The sequence below is a fragment of the Sciurus carolinensis genome, chromosome 12 (genome assembly GCF_902686445.1).
Source record: "Sciurus carolinensis chromosome 12, mSciCar1.2, whole genome shotgun sequence".
Lineage (NCBI taxonomy): Eukaryota > Metazoa > Chordata > Mammalia > Rodentia > Sciuridae > Sciurus > Sciurus carolinensis.
In genome coordinates, this window is record NC_062224.1 from 63,946,480 (window position 1) to 63,962,354 (window position 15,875).

At 35.9% G+C, this 15,875-nt stretch overlaps 1 pseudogene; it reads left to right on the forward strand.

Annotated features, from left to right (window-relative positions):
* Window positions 1-1,255: 1,255 nt before the first annotated feature.
* Window positions 1,256-2,016, forward strand: LOC124962153 (sodium/potassium-transporting ATPase subunit beta-3-like; annotated as a pseudogene).
* Window positions 2,017-15,875: the final 13,859 nt, after the last annotated feature.

Below are 15,875 nucleotides of genomic sequence, written 5' to 3' on the forward strand. Positions count from 1 at the left end.
TAGAAAAGTGAAAAGAATTATGAAAACTATAAAATGTTGAAGGAATATGAAAAAGATCTAAATAAATGGCATGATACCAATATTCATGTTTAGAAAATACAATGTTAATATGGTAATACTTGTGAAGTGATCTATAGATAAAAGCATCTTTATCAAAATTCCAACCGAATTCTTATAGATATTCACAAACTGATCCCGAAATTCATAAAAAATCTTAAAAACTAAAAATAATCAAAACAATCTTGTAAAAATTGAACAAAGCTAGAGGATTCACATTTTCTGATTTTAAAACTTACTACAAAGTCACAGTGATCAAGATAGTACAGAATCAAAGTGAGAGAAACAAACCCTCACATTTTCAGCCATTGATTTTTAATAAGGAAGACGAGATAATTAAAGAAAGGAAAAATAATCTTTTCAACATATGGTGATGGGACAACTGGGTATCACATGTTAAAGAATGAAGCTGGTCCTTTTCTTCATACCCTGTACAAAAATGAACTCAAAATGGATTAAAAACCTGAATAGTAGAACTAATAAAAAATTATTAAAAGGAAACAAAGAATTGGGTATAAATTTTTGTGAGCTTGGGTTTGACCATAGTTTCTTCTATGTGATAGAAAAAGTACAATCAATAGACAAATTGGACTTGGTTAAAATGAAAACTGTCATGTTTCTACAGCTAAAAAGAAAGTAGAGAGAACCTTCACAGAATTAGAGAAAATATTTGCAAGTATATATATATATTTATAAAAATATTTATATCATATATGTGTATATGTGTGATAAAGAACTGGTGTCCAGAATATATAAGAACTATTGCAACTCATTGATAAATAGATAACTCAATGAAAAATTGTACCAATGACATTCAAATAGGTAGTAGTACATGAAACTGTTCTTGATATTATTAATCTTTAACAAATACAAATCACAACCAGAATGATCTACTAATACCGTTATAGTTGACAGTCAAATAAAAAAGATGGACAATTAGCAATCAAGGAGTGGAATTCTCATGCATTGTTGATGGGATGTAAAATGAAGCATCTGTTTTGGGAAACAAGGTTGACACTAGAAGCTAAACACAGAGTTGCCATTTGACCTAACAATCCCACTACTAAGTATACACTCAAAACAATTAAAATCAGAGTTGGCTCAAGTTCTCGGCTATGCTGCTCTCCACTGCCTTTGTGGGGCTGTGCTGCCAGATGCTGGGATGTGCTTTCTTGTTCTTTGCCATCACACACACACCATGACAAAAAGTGAGAAGTAGTCCTTCAACCAGAGCCTGGCTGAGTGGAAGCTCTTGGTCTACAACCCAACCACCAGAGAGTTCCTGGGGTACACCACCTGGAGCTGGGTTTGATCTCACTCCACTCTTCTATCTTGTTTCTCGTTCACAATGTGGCAATGGTTCAGACTTTGAATGAGGAATTTCCGAAATATGGTGACATGATTCCTAGTGCAGGACTTACGATTTTTCTAAAACCAGAGACTGCATTGAAATACACATTTAGTGCATCAGATCCAAGTTCCTAGGAAGGGTATTAAAAATCTTAAGAATTTTCTAAAACCATCTTCTGTAGAAGGACAGAAGAATCTTAGAGTCTGTCCTGATGGAATTACTTTTGGAACAGAAGGGTCCAGTTTATGTTGCATGTCAGTTTCCTATTACTTTAAGCATGCAGTGGTATTGATGATCCTAATTTTGACCATTTCAAAGGTGAACCTTGTACTCTTGTGAAAATGAACAGAAATGAAATCATAGTAACTGTAGAAATGTATCCTAATCTTGTAGCTATAGACTTAAAGTATTTTCTATATGATGGTAAAAAAACTAAATGTGGGACATCTGCAGCATTAGTTGCTCTCCAGGTCATCTTTGGATCTAATAGTACCAGAAATGAATAACAGCTGAGTGCAAACTTGATGAATCACCCAACTTAGCAAATAAGGATGATCAATGACAAGTTTTGGGGACCAGTTGTGTTCAAAATCATAGCATGTGCATAGTGTAAGTAGGAGGTCTCCACAGAATAAATGTTGTCTGTCTTCATTTTGTATCAGCTGAACCTACCATTCTAGAATTATGAGACCACTTTGGAGAAAGGTGTGTGGCACAGGACACTGGGGTAACATCGTAAATGTGCTTCCAGATCATAGTGTTTCATGTCCCCTGATGTAACTGTCTGTTGCCTCTTTGAACCAGTTAGTGTATAGTCATCTGATAAGAACCAGTTGAACTCCTGATTCTGAACACATAGGATGGGGGTCTTGCCCTCTTTTCATGTGGTTTAATTGCCAAATGTCTGAAGCTTGACATGATGTGCTATGTAAACATTTTATGGATTTAACACTGTTTAATTTTCATATCTTGATGCCAACAAAGTTTTAGGTATAAAATGGTACCTGGTCACCATCAAGTGACCTTATAGCTGTAACAATGAGTATGGGAAGTTCTGTACATGAGCAGGAAAAAAAAGAATTTCTGTATGTGAATGGGAAAAAACAAAAAGAAAATAGAGGAGTTAATGTGTTATCTTGGAAAAAAATGAAAAACCTAAGTCCATAGAAAAAAATAGGTTCACAAATGTTCCTTAATAGTCAAAAAGTGGAAATAGCCTTCATGTGCATCGAATAATAAAAAATGAGCAAAATGTAGTAGATCCATACAATGGACATGGACATTATTCTGGTCATAAAAATGAATGAGGGCAGGGAGCAGTGGTGCACGCCTGTAATTCCAGTGACTTGGGAGGCTGAGATAAAGTCAACTTTAGCATCAGCAAGGCACTAAGCAACTCAGGAAGACCCTATCTCTCAATAAAATACAAAATAAGACTGGGGATGTGACTTAGTGGTCAAGTGCCCCTGAGTTCAATCCCTGGTTGCCCCTGCCCCCCGAAAAAAAAAATGAATGTGGTACTTATTCATGTTGCAGCATGGATGAAAATAGTAAATTCTGAAATAAGTGGTGATGGTTGGATGACTTTGTGATTATGTTAAACCTACCAAAGTGTACCTCAAAAAGGTGACTTTTATGATACATGAATTGTATGTTCATTTTAAAAAAGTTAACACTCATCTTTTCTCCTGTACTGTGCATGGAGAAGTCTTACTTTTTCTTCCAGGGCATGTGAGAAAGCAAGATTTTCCATGTCACCTGTACTTCAGGGGAATAAGGAAGACGTCAAAGAGGAGGTCACATTTCAGAACATTGCCAATAGAACCCGGGAAGAGCAGGAGAGAGTTTACAAAGAATCACTTCTGCAGCGGCATCTTTTAGAACTCAGCCCATACAGTAGCCCTATGGTGTAAAGGAAAGAAAGGACAAAGCAGTCTTGCCCTCCCTCTCCAGTGCCTTCCAGAACACCCAGTGATTTCTGAATTGCCTGGGGATCTTGTCAACATGCAGATTCTCACTGAGTAGATCTGACCAAAAGAGCCTCAGCTTCTTCATTTCTCCCCAGTTCCTCAGGGATGGTGCTGATGTGGCTGTTGCAGGGAACACACTTTGAGATGTAAGGCTGGGACAATCTGCAAACAGGAATTCTACTTATCACACTTCAGAAGAGACGTGTGGACCAGGTTTTGAAGGAAGAGCAGATGCTTTATTTACCAGGGCAGGTAGTGATATTCCTGGTGAGTGGATGGGATGGCTCAGAAGTGGAGCTACGTAGGACAAATGCAAATGAGTTCTATGCAGACTGCTTCAGCTCTACTAGAGAGATGGAGACATAATGGTGGAAAGAAAGAAAGAAAGAGGAGATCAAGGAACTTCAATAGCCTTTGTGTGACCTTTGTATGTCTCCCTCTCAGCCATCAATTTGAGACTGTGCCTGCTGGATCATAGTTGGTCCGTGAACTTTTCATAGTCCAGCTGTGCAGTCAAAGAGGAGATTCTGAGGTTAAACATATTTATTTATTTGATTTAATTTAAAAATGCTTGTCTTTCTTCTTAATGCAGGCTTCCTGTGCTTTTTTAAATGGTTACCTGTCATGAGGTTTAGGTTTTAAAAAAAATACTCTTTGCTTTGAAATGGTGATTTCCAGTGCTGACTGTGCATTTGGATGATCTGAGGAGCTTCTTAGAAATTTCAGTGCCCAGGTCTCACCCCTGGACACTTTGATTTGGCAGACCTGAGATGGGGACTGAGAAGCAGTAGTTTTAAACAGCTCCCAGGTGATTTGAATGTGCAGCACCTGCTCTCTGATCATTATTTGACCTGACTCTAGCAGCAGTGGGCTGCCTAGAGGGGTAAACACTGATGGCTCAAAGAGTCAAAGGTATAAATTATTATCTGTGCCTGACAGATCTCATTAAAATGTGCTACAGACTATATAGCAGTGGTCAATAGTTGTCTGTGAAGCCATAAATAGGCCCACTACCCACAAGGAATATTAGCTCATAAAACTCACACTTGCAATTTTTTAAAAAAGATGCACATTGGCAATTCATAAGAAACACCAAAGAAATAAATGAATCTAACATTTTGGAGGAGTATTATCCTCTTTAAAAAGATTGGATCCGCTGTTTTGAATCCATTTGGAAAGAAGCTTTGGCTTAAGTATGGGGAGTTTGGCAAGAATCAGAGAAGCCCAGACAGCCATGCAGCAGAAAGTTTTGGTGTCTAAGAGTCTTCATAAAGGGCTTTATTTTATTTGTGTATCTTTCAAACTAATTCAATTAGTTTCCTTTTTCTTAGTTATTGAAGGATAATTTTCTTAGACTTACCTTTTAAGAGTACAGTTCCATCAGTGTGACAAATGTATCCAACTGTGCAATCATCCCAGTCAAGATGTTGGACATTTCCATCATTTCAAGAAGAACTTTCTGAACTTTGCAATTAGTTCCTCCTGAGGTCTTCCCTAAGTAACTCCACTGGTCTCATTTCATCTAAATGAAGCAGAAAATATATATTTTTATATGTCAGGGTTGTTCACTCAGCATAATAGTATTGAGGTTCAGTTATGTTATTGCATGAATCAGTCATTTACTTTCTAATTTTTATTATTGAATAGTATTATGGATGTAATTTTTTTAACTTAATTTTTTTTAAAAATTTGTTCCTTTGAGTTATACATGGCAGTAGAATGGATTTTGACATATATGTACATGGAGTATAACTTTCCATTCTTGATGTACCACAGTTTTGCTTTGTATTTTGAATTGATTTATTGGTTGTTGGATTTAATTTTAGTTTGAAAAAATAAAAAATAATTTAAAAATCAAAAAAGATGTAAGGAGATTTATTTATAAGTGTCTGTGTGAAACTATGTTTTCATTTCTTTTACATAAATAACTGAAAGTATAATTGTTAGAACACATGCTATGGGAGTCATTTGGTTAATTTATAAGAAACTCAACTTGTTTTCCAAAGTTGTAACATTTTTATTCCTACCAGTAATGAATGAGAGTATCAGTTGCTAAAGATTTTTTTTAAAACACTTGTATTGTCTGCCTTTTAAATTTTAGATATTTTGGCTGATTTGTAGTGGTATCTCATTGTGATTGTAAATTCCATTTTCCAGATGACTAAAGATTTAAAACAAATGTCAGACCCCATCTCAAATCATACATGAATATTGATTGAAATGAATTGCAGGAGAAAATGTGTGTGACCTTGAGGGTAGACACAGATTTCTCAAACTACTCATAAAAAGCATGTGAGCATGAAAAAAAATAATTTGAATTTCATCAAAATTTAAATCTTCTGCCATTTGAAATATAGCATTAATTATGTTTTTAAAAAAAGTCACAGAGCAGGGCATAATATTTTCAACAAGCACATTTAGTAAAAAACTTTTATCCAGAATATATAAACAACACATAGAACTCAAAATGGAAAAATAAGTGCACTAATAAAAAAGGAAGATAAACATATTGCATGGATCCTTTAATCCTATACATAATTTTACACAAATGCATAAGTGTGATCATATACCTTAAAAATACAGTGTTTATTATTACCATTTTGTTTGTTTCTATTTCATCTCCTGATCTTACTTATATCAGTACCTAGCTTTAATTCCCTGGGCAATGATGGTAACAACTTAGAAGTGTTTCTGTACTAATTTAGTCATATGTTACACACACATACTTTTTGTCAGTTTCAGTAACCAAACAAGAACATATTATATTTATATTTCTACATCTTGTTTTTTCTCCCCAAGTTCTTGCTATTGACATTGATACATTCATAGTATGTATGTATTCAGTATGTATTTACCACAAATTATTTAGCCACTTCCTTTCCTTTTAATTTCTCCGCTCAACGAAGCAATAAAACTTCTTACATATATCTTTACTTTTTGAAATTTTATTTTTTGAGACTGGAATTCTGCCAGATTTCTTATCTTAAAAGACAGTGCTCTTCACTAATCTCTGGGATATATAACGAACTCAAAAAACTTAACACCAGAAAACAAATAATACAATCAATAAATGGGTTAAAGAGCTGAACAGACACTTCACAGAAGAAGAAATACAATCCATCAACAAACATGTGGAAAAATGTTCATCATCTCTAGCAATTAGAGAAATGCAAATCAAAACTAAGATTTCATTTCACTCTAGTCAGAATGGCAATCATCAATAATATAAGCAATAATAATTGTTGGTGAGAATGTGGGGAAAAATGTACACTCATACATTGCTGATGGGAATACAAATCGGTGCAACCATTAAGGAAAGCAGTATGGAGATTCCTCAGAAAACTGGGAAGGAAACCACCATGTGACCCAGCTATCCCACTCCTCAGTTTATACCCAAAGGACTTAAAATCAGCTTACTACAGTGACATAGCCACATCAATGTTTATAGCAGCTCAATTCATGATAGCTAAACAATGAAACCAAACTAGATACCCTTCAACAGATGAATGGATAAAGAAATTGTGGTACATATACACAATGAAATGTTACTCAGCCTTAAAGAAGAATGAAATTATGGCATTTGCAGGTAGATGGATGGAACTAGAAAATATCATGCTAAGTGATATAAGCCAATCCCAAAAAAACCAAAGGCTGAATGTTTTCTCTGATAAGCAGATGCTGATCCATAGTGCAGGGGACGGTAGAGAAGAATGAATGATCTTTGGATTGTGCAGGAGGGAGTGAGGGCAAGGGTCGGGTGTTGGGGATGGGAAGGACAGTAGAATGAGACAGATACTATTACCCTACATACATGGAGATTACACTACTGGTGTGACTCAGCACCATATACAGCCAGAGGAATGAGAAGTTATGTTCCATTTGTGTAGTGTGTCAAAATGTATTCTACTTGTCATGTATAACCAACTAAAACAAACTAAAAAAAAAAAATAGTGCTTTTTCCCACATTTCAATCAGCGATTGATTAGGAACAAAAAATCTGGTACTAGATGGCTGGGGTTCAATTTCTAGCTCTGTCACTTGTTAGCTGTGCCACCTTGGACCTCAGATTGCACATCTGTAAATGGGAATAATAGACCTTGCCTCATTTGGATGAATTGACACCTGCATAGCCATCAGTGCCTGGCACATAGGAAGTGCTGCAGGATTGTCAGCTGTGCCTTTGGTTCATTTCACAAACGTTGAAATAAACACCTACTATTTTATCAGAACTTATTATAGACTCCAGGGATATAATAGGGAATAAAAGTGACAAAAATATCACTCTTCCCCTAGGACTTTCATTCAGCAGAAAAATCTACTAATAGTGTTCATAGCCTAAAAATATTTTTGTTATTCTAATAAAGTATTCATCTTATTCTTTCTTTTGATTTGCATTTTTCTGATTAGAGGCACGTTTGGTCATCCTTTCACTTGCAAATTTGATGCTTCTGTTTGCACATCTATATATTATTTATTTACATATATATTAGGCATTTCCTCACTGTGACCAAAGTACCTGAGTAGGAAAATTTAGAGGAGAAAAAGTTCATAGCTAATGAGGTCCAGTCCATGGTTGGCATCCTCCATTGCTCTGAAGAGGTTAAGAGGAACATCCTGGCTCAAGGGCAGGGTAGAGGAAAGTCCCAAAGCTGCTCACCTCACGCAGCCAGGAAGCACAGAGAGAAAGAGGGAAGAGCCAGGAGACAAACTGTAACCCCCAAGGGCACACCCCCAGAGACCCTATGTCATCTACCTTGCCCCACCTCCCTACAATTACCTCCCAGTATAGTAGCCTTTTTCAAATTTTTAATCCATCAAATGGATTAATCCACTGATTAGCTTACAGCTTTCATAATTCAATCATTTCACCTCTGAACATGCCTGTATTATCTATCACATGATTTCATTGGGGGGACTCCTCATGTTCAAACCACAGCAATGCATTTTTATGTGTTTTTTAAAAATCTATTCCTTAAATTTTCAGTTGTTTCTATTCAGTATGTTAACGATTTTCTGTGTATTACTAACCCTTTCTACATAAGTCTAAGGAGTGTCTATTGACTGTGGATAGCATCTTTTGTCATAGGAAAATGTTTTTCATTTCGATAGAGTTAACCATTTCCTTTATTATTTTATAGCTTTTAAATTAAAAGCTTTGGCTAGGTTTCATTGTACCTGCCATTTCTGAAGCATTTTTAAGAAAACTTTAACTGTTTAATTTTTTACATTAATCATTTTTTAAAAATTTTTTACAGACTGCATTTTGATTCATTGTACACAAATGGGGTACATCATTTCGTTTCTATGGTTGTGCACATTAATTTTTCACATTTAAATCTTTATCTGAAATTGATTTTTGAATATGGTGCTACAGAGTTTCATTTCTCTTACAGATAGTCAATTACACTGATCCTATTTCTTAAATATTTTATTGTTTTTCTACAAAATTGAAGCGAATACTTAGCATTATATATGTAATATATCTTCTACTTCTGAATCATTTTTTCTATTTACAAATTTGTTCTTCCACTAATATCATATTTGCTTATTGATTGTACTTATTTTGGGGGATATGTTGATACCCATTGAGATTTGTCTTACCTTATATTCTTTTCTAGTTGTGTTGGTGCTTCTTGGACATTTATTCATCTGTTTTTGACTTAAGCATGACTTAGTGTAATTTTGAAAAAGCAAGAATTGGATTAATTTATATATTAATTGGGCTGGGGAGATAGATCAGCTGGTAGAGTGCTTGCCTCGAAAGCACAAGGCCCTGAGTTAGATCCCCAGTACCATAAAAAAAAAAAAAAACAAAAAAAAACTATATATTAATTTTAAAATAAATTATATTGTCTTTCCTTTCAAGAACATGGTATGCCATTGGTAAGGTAGAATAAAAAGATATTTTAAATGAAATAAATATACCTAAAAAATGACTCTATATTGAATAGCAATATGATGTTATTTTTGAATTTTTAATACATTTCATAGCTCTTTCCATATGAGTACTGAACTTTTCTTATTAAATTTGCTCCTAAGCATTTTAAAGATTTTGCTGACATTTTAAGTGACTAATTTCCCATTTCTATTTCTAGGTGTTTCTGGTATATCAAAAATATTTTTTGATGTTTTGATTTCATCATGTACTCAGTCATTTTCTAAAATTATTCTGGTAGTTTATAGCATATGGATTAATAAAAGATAAAATTTTTTTTCTTTTTCAGTTTTTATATCAGTTATTTCATGCTATTATCTTACTGTATGTGTTAAAACTTCCAAGTAAAAGTAAAAATTAGCAATGATATCAACTATCTCTGTCCAGTTCCTTTTTAAAATTAAAATTACTTTATCATGTTGATGTTCAGTATAATGTGTTGGTTTTTAGCTATCTTCTAATATTTGTTATATTTAAGATAGTACTTTTTATTTCTTTTATGTAATGCTTTAATAGAATGACCTATGCATTTCAAATTATTTTTCACAATCAATGGATATGATTTTTATACTATAACATGTTAGTAAGTGGTTTACATGGATACATTTCTGGATATTGAACACTTCTACTTTCCTGGAATATGTCCTGCTTAATCATAACAGGATTCTTTAGTTACAAGGTTAAGTGGGCTTCTACACTGCAAATTCTCAGAATCTTTCATAATCTAATAATCCTTTGACTGCTAAGAGGAGTATTGAACAGGAACATTTCCCAAAAGTTTTTTTTAAACCTCTTTATTGAGGTATGATGGACATATAAAAGCTGAGTATATTTAATGTATGCACCTCGATGTGTTTGAATATAAGTATGCACCCCACTATCAAGATCCTGGGCATACCCATCACCTACCAAAGTTTTCTTACATCTCTTTTGTTTCCATTATTTTTCTGCGTATGAATGTATGTATGTGCTTGTGTGTGTGTGTGTGTGTGTGTAAGAACATTTAATTTAAGATCTACCTTCTTAGAAAATTTCAGGTATATAGTATCTGTTGTTATTTGTAGGCATTGTACTGTATACTAGATCTTTAGAACATATGTATCTTACATTACTGAAACTTTGTACCCTTTGACATAAGTGAATTTGATTTCAGAGCCCCTCTCTGGTGCAGAAGGTCAGTATTTCTCTGCATATAGTTTGGAAAACACAATACTGAAAAGTGCTATTGTTATTAATAGTTCCATGTGCATGCAGCCTATTTGGTGTCCTGGTCTTGAGTCTTTCAGAGGTAAGGAATAATGATCCAAAGGGAAGCTCTCATATCCATTCATGGCAGGACTGTCCCATGTCCCAAGCTGTTTCTACAAATGCTTTTCTTCCTTAACCTGCATGCAATAGATAGCAAAATCAATTTAATGTTATTAAGTGCAGTTTTGATCATTCACCTTGAGTAACAGCTGTAAAATCAATTATATATCTTCTTAAGGTTTATGTTTTAAAGCATGATTTTTGGCAGATGCGTCAAGTGCTACATAACTTTTCCTCCCCAAGGTCAAATAGCTAAGAATTAGCAGAGTTAGCATTGACTCAGGTTCACACCTTTTGTTCCTTATCACAAGGCTTCCAGCTAGAGGAGACAGGTTTATCGAACAAAAGAATACTAGATAAAGGAGTGGGGGGAAACATAGCAGACTTGTTTCATTTAATTTGTTTGATAATTACTTCTCCCAGGTGTTCCACTGTCCACCTGCTTAAATCATCAACTGGTTGTCCCTACCAAAATGATTACCCTTCTCACCAGGCCCATACCAAACAAATATTAGGAATATGGGCTCTGGAGTAAATAACATTCATGATCAAGTAATTTAATCTTTACTTCCTATTACGATGAACAAGTTACTTAAATCTTTCTGTTTCTTGGTTTCCTCATCTGTAAAAGGGACAGAATAATAGTAATATCTCATAGATTTTGTTTGGATTGAGTAATATGATACCAGTTTAGAGCAGAGTGTATAACATAGTAAGTGTCTGGTGTAAGTTGCTATCATCATTTTGACTATTGACAGCTTTATTCCACTAGGAACTCTGTCAACAGAAAGAAATAGGGATTAAATTCTCCTTCCTCATGCTACACTCTTAGCCAAGCTAAACAATTTTGCTTCTTTGGTCATTTGTCATATAACAGGATTTGGAATCTTTGTTCTCTTCTAGTTTGCCAATAATCCTTTTAAAGATAATAGATTAGATGTAGTCCCAAACAAAAGAGAGTAAAGCAGAACCACATACTTCTCATTATAGAGGCTAGATTTCTGGAGGATCAAGCACCCTTCCCCTTATTTTTCTCCTGCAGTGGAGAAAGAACCCAGGTCTTGCACATGCTAGGCAAGTGCTCTACCCTTGATTAAATCCTCAGTCCTTTGTCTTTGTGGCAACCACAGAACTCTGTATATCAGTGGCTCTCAGTAGGGAAGAAGAATATTGGTGTGGCATATGCAGTTTGATTGAATAGTCTCAATAACATAAGTATGAAGATTTAAAAGATTTCATACACAAATTGTGCAAATTATAGAGTGCGTTAGAATCTTCCTGGCTGGTGATGATGTGCTGACTCTGACCACAGGCCGGTGCCTACTCCAGTTGTGCCTAATATCAGAGTTGTTTTTATTTTATTTGTCTGAGCACAGACAGTGAGCAAAGAGTTCAGAGAGTTGCAAGAGAGAAATCTATGAATCTCAACCTTCATAATTTGACCATTGTCTTAGCTTTTTTGCTGTGATGACTAAAAGACCTGAACAGAACAATCATAGAGGAGGAAAAGTTTATTTGAGGGTTCAGTTTCAGAAGTCCCAGTCCATAGACAGCAGGCTCCATTCCTTGGGGCTCCAGGGGAGACTGAACATCATGAAGAAGAGTGTGAGAGAAGCAGCTCACATGATGATCAGCAAGCAGAGAGAGACTCCACTCACCAGATACAAAATATGATACCCCAAAGCCACACCCCCAATGACCCACCTCCTCCAGTCACACCCTACCCACCTTCAGTTACCACTCAGTTAATCCCATCAGGGTATTAATTCACAGATAGGATTAAGACTTCCATAACTCAATCATGTCTGCTCTAAACCTTCTTGCATTGTCTCAACATGAACTTTTGGGGGACACCTCACATCCAATCCATAACAACCATGCACAGATTTCTGATCAACCTAAGCGAGTTGATAATGATGAGATACCAATTCAGTTTTTAGTAAATTAAAACTTCAATTGATCCACCTGGTTATTCTGTTGAGGAAACTAGCTGGACATATCATTTACCTGTATTAGGTAGAGTTGGTAGGCCTGAGGTTTATATGACCTGCACATTCTGTATCTGTTTAATCCAAGTTTGTTCTCTTCACAGCTCACTGGAACATTCAGGCTGTGAAGATTTGGGATTAGTCTAAATAATTACATGAAATCACTAGAAAAAAATACTGGAAGGCAAGAGAAAATAAAGGATTCTGATATCATTTTCCTCCTCTGACTCTCATAAATAAGAGGAAATGCTTAGGTATTACAGAATAAGATAAGAAAACAATAGTTCCCATTTATTGAGTGGCTACCACATACCAGGTATGTTTCTGTATATTTTCTTACCTAATGTCCCATCATCTCTTAGAGGCGAGATTCTGTGTACTTGTCCAGAAAATCAAGACTCAGGGAGTGTCAATTTCTTCCTCAAGTTCTCACAACTGGTAATTATCAGAGTTGGGAATTCACATGTATACCCATCTCTCTCTATAGTTCTTCTGCTAATCTGTTTCTTCTTTGATACCAAAATTTGCCTCAAAAGAGAAAAAAAATCCATAAATAACTAGAAAACAACCAACTCATGAGCTATAAAAAATGCTGTATTTAAGAATTCTGCTGAGCAAAGTTAATTACTGTTGCCTTTTGATAGAATTATAAGATTAATGCACAGGAGGAGGTGTTGGCTGCACCACAGCTTTATTTGAAAATGATTCTCCCTTTCAGTTGTCATGTAATACGGTTCTTTCAGTTGGTCTACACTGGCTTTTTAGCTCCTCTAGGAAGTTCTTATAATTGACAGAAGGAAAATCCAATTGCCTTAAGTGTTTTTTGCAGGAAGCTAACTCTAGGCCCTGTGAGCTATTCTCTGGGCAAATTTCTGTCCCTTCTGTTGCATCTGTCACTGGGATTTGGGGAGATCTCTCCTGAGCTGGAGATGGGGACTAGCACAGCCTCTGCTCCCGTGCAGCTCCTAACCTCTTCACTTGCTCATTCCTGAAATTCTCACTCTCCCTTCCTCTTCATGTACCCAGCTCACATTTTAAGATCTAGTTCAGTTTCTTTTTCTCCTTAAAGTATTGCTCAAAAATAACCCAACAAAAACAATTTACTTTGAATTCCTCTTTTCCAGATTATTCATGCATGTTGCTAGAATCATTCAAATTAGTATTTGGTCATTTCCTATTCTCTTTTAGATACTAGTGTTCTTACTATCATAAGTCCTTAATATCATGTCCTCAATATCATGGAGGGGTCAGAGTATTTCAGAGTTCCAATTGAAAAGGATAGACCCTCAGGGGGGAGAAAAAAAAGAGCAGTTAAATTTTCATCATTCTGGGATGAGGAAAGAAATAAAAGCAGTGTTAGGCCTGCCCAGAACAGGTGTGTTACCCATCTTTAACTCAGTGAAAGTGTGGCCCTGCGCATGCTCAGCAGGAGGCTGCTGTTGACCAGGACTTCTCCTCCCTACTCATCACTGGAAAAATGGCAGCCTTTTTCTGCCAAGGGCAAGCTGTCTCAAATTCTGGGAAGCAGCTTGCAGGAAATTATTGCAATTAGGTGCTGTTTCACAGAGAACTGTGCAAATCATAGCATGTCATTTTGGGAATTAGCACTGCTATGTCCTGTAAGATGGTGAGGGCAAAAATTATGATTTTTGTGGATACATGTTGCTTTGATTTCAACTGTCATTGCAAAACATGGTTGCCTAACTTTCGTCAACTTATCCTCCTAGTCTTGGAAGGGCTTCTGCCTGCATGAACAGGGACGTAGAAGTCAGTGAGGAAAATGTTCAGTTCCACCACGCCACAGTTTCTGTCTGCTCATTATCTGGCTTTCCAATATGCCAGTTGCACAGTAGTTGCTCACCAAAGAATTGTTGTTTAATTTGTTGATTAATTCTGTGATTTCTAAATCAATGTGGACTCCTATAAACAGCAGGCACTCCTCTCTTCAAATGTTGAATCTGAAGGCCCTGGGTTCGATCCCCAGCACCACCAAAAAAAAAAAAAAAAAAAAAAAATGTTGAGTCTGTAAAGTGTCTGCCAAATTTTGGGGTTTCCTCTGACCCTGCAGCAACTAATGGAAGTGTTCACCGGAGCAGTAACAGAACTGAGGAGACCTGGGTGCGTGGGCACTCTCTCAGACATAAATGCCACCTCTGCTTCACTGGGGAGAACAGGGAGCAAGGTTGATGAGAAAGTCCTCTTCCTTCCTATTGAGGCAACAAGTTTGGAATCCATTTCCAAACCACTCCAATCCCAGGAACAAGCTGGAAAAGGCCAAATGAAATGACATAATCAAATTCATCCCACAGCCAACAAAGAAGGCCATCCAAAATGCAAGAACAAATAAAATCAAAATCTTTTGGCAGAGCTAAGAGAAAAAGAACTGCAATTTAGAAGGGAACTGGAATTGCTTTTAATAGATCTTGGTAGAGCTGCCGAGAGACCTCAATCTCTCAACTCCACATATTATTTATTGATTGGGCTGGAGTCCTTGGTAAATCTTGAGTGCTTTATAGATTTACACAATCTTTGGGTTGCAGAATGCAGCCCAGAAAAGAGAAGTCTTTGTTCCATTCCTCAATGCATACATTTGGATAAAATGACAGGGAGGGAGACAAGCTGAGGTCTGCAGTTATGTTGTCTTGTTGTTTTACTATGCCTTAATTTACTCATCTGGGAAATGGGAAGAGGTTTCTTGTCTCTCTTTCTCAGAAGCACTTTTACTAAGCAGACATGTGTACCAGTTAAGATATTTGGTCTCATATTCAATGAGAATTCCTCCAATCAAACCTTTCCTTAATACATTTTACTAGTAGTTGATTAAGTCCAGGAGTCTGCCAAAAGGGGAATTCTGTGCATTCTTCTACTTTACTGCAACTGCCCTGTGTTTGCAGGGGCAACTCAGATGTCTCTGATAGATACATTTGGTCCATAAACTATCCTGGGCAGATTAGCTGTGTAAAGTCAGAATCTGGGTTTTAGTCTTATTTCTAAAACTAGCTTGTTATGAAGTCTGGAACAAGTCAATTTATGGTTTTTTGGTCTTTAAAATAAGGGGATTGAACTAGGTTTAATGTTCCTGCCAGCCCTTATAGTCTATGATATTATAGTTTTGAAATTTGTGACATTGCTTCTCTTTCAAGAAGCATAAAATGTGGCTTGGCTTTAAAGACACAAAGAAAAAATGGTATTTTCCTTTCACTCCATTAAGAATAATGCCCTATTGCCAAATTAGTGACATGGTAAATTGGGGTTACAGTATTCAG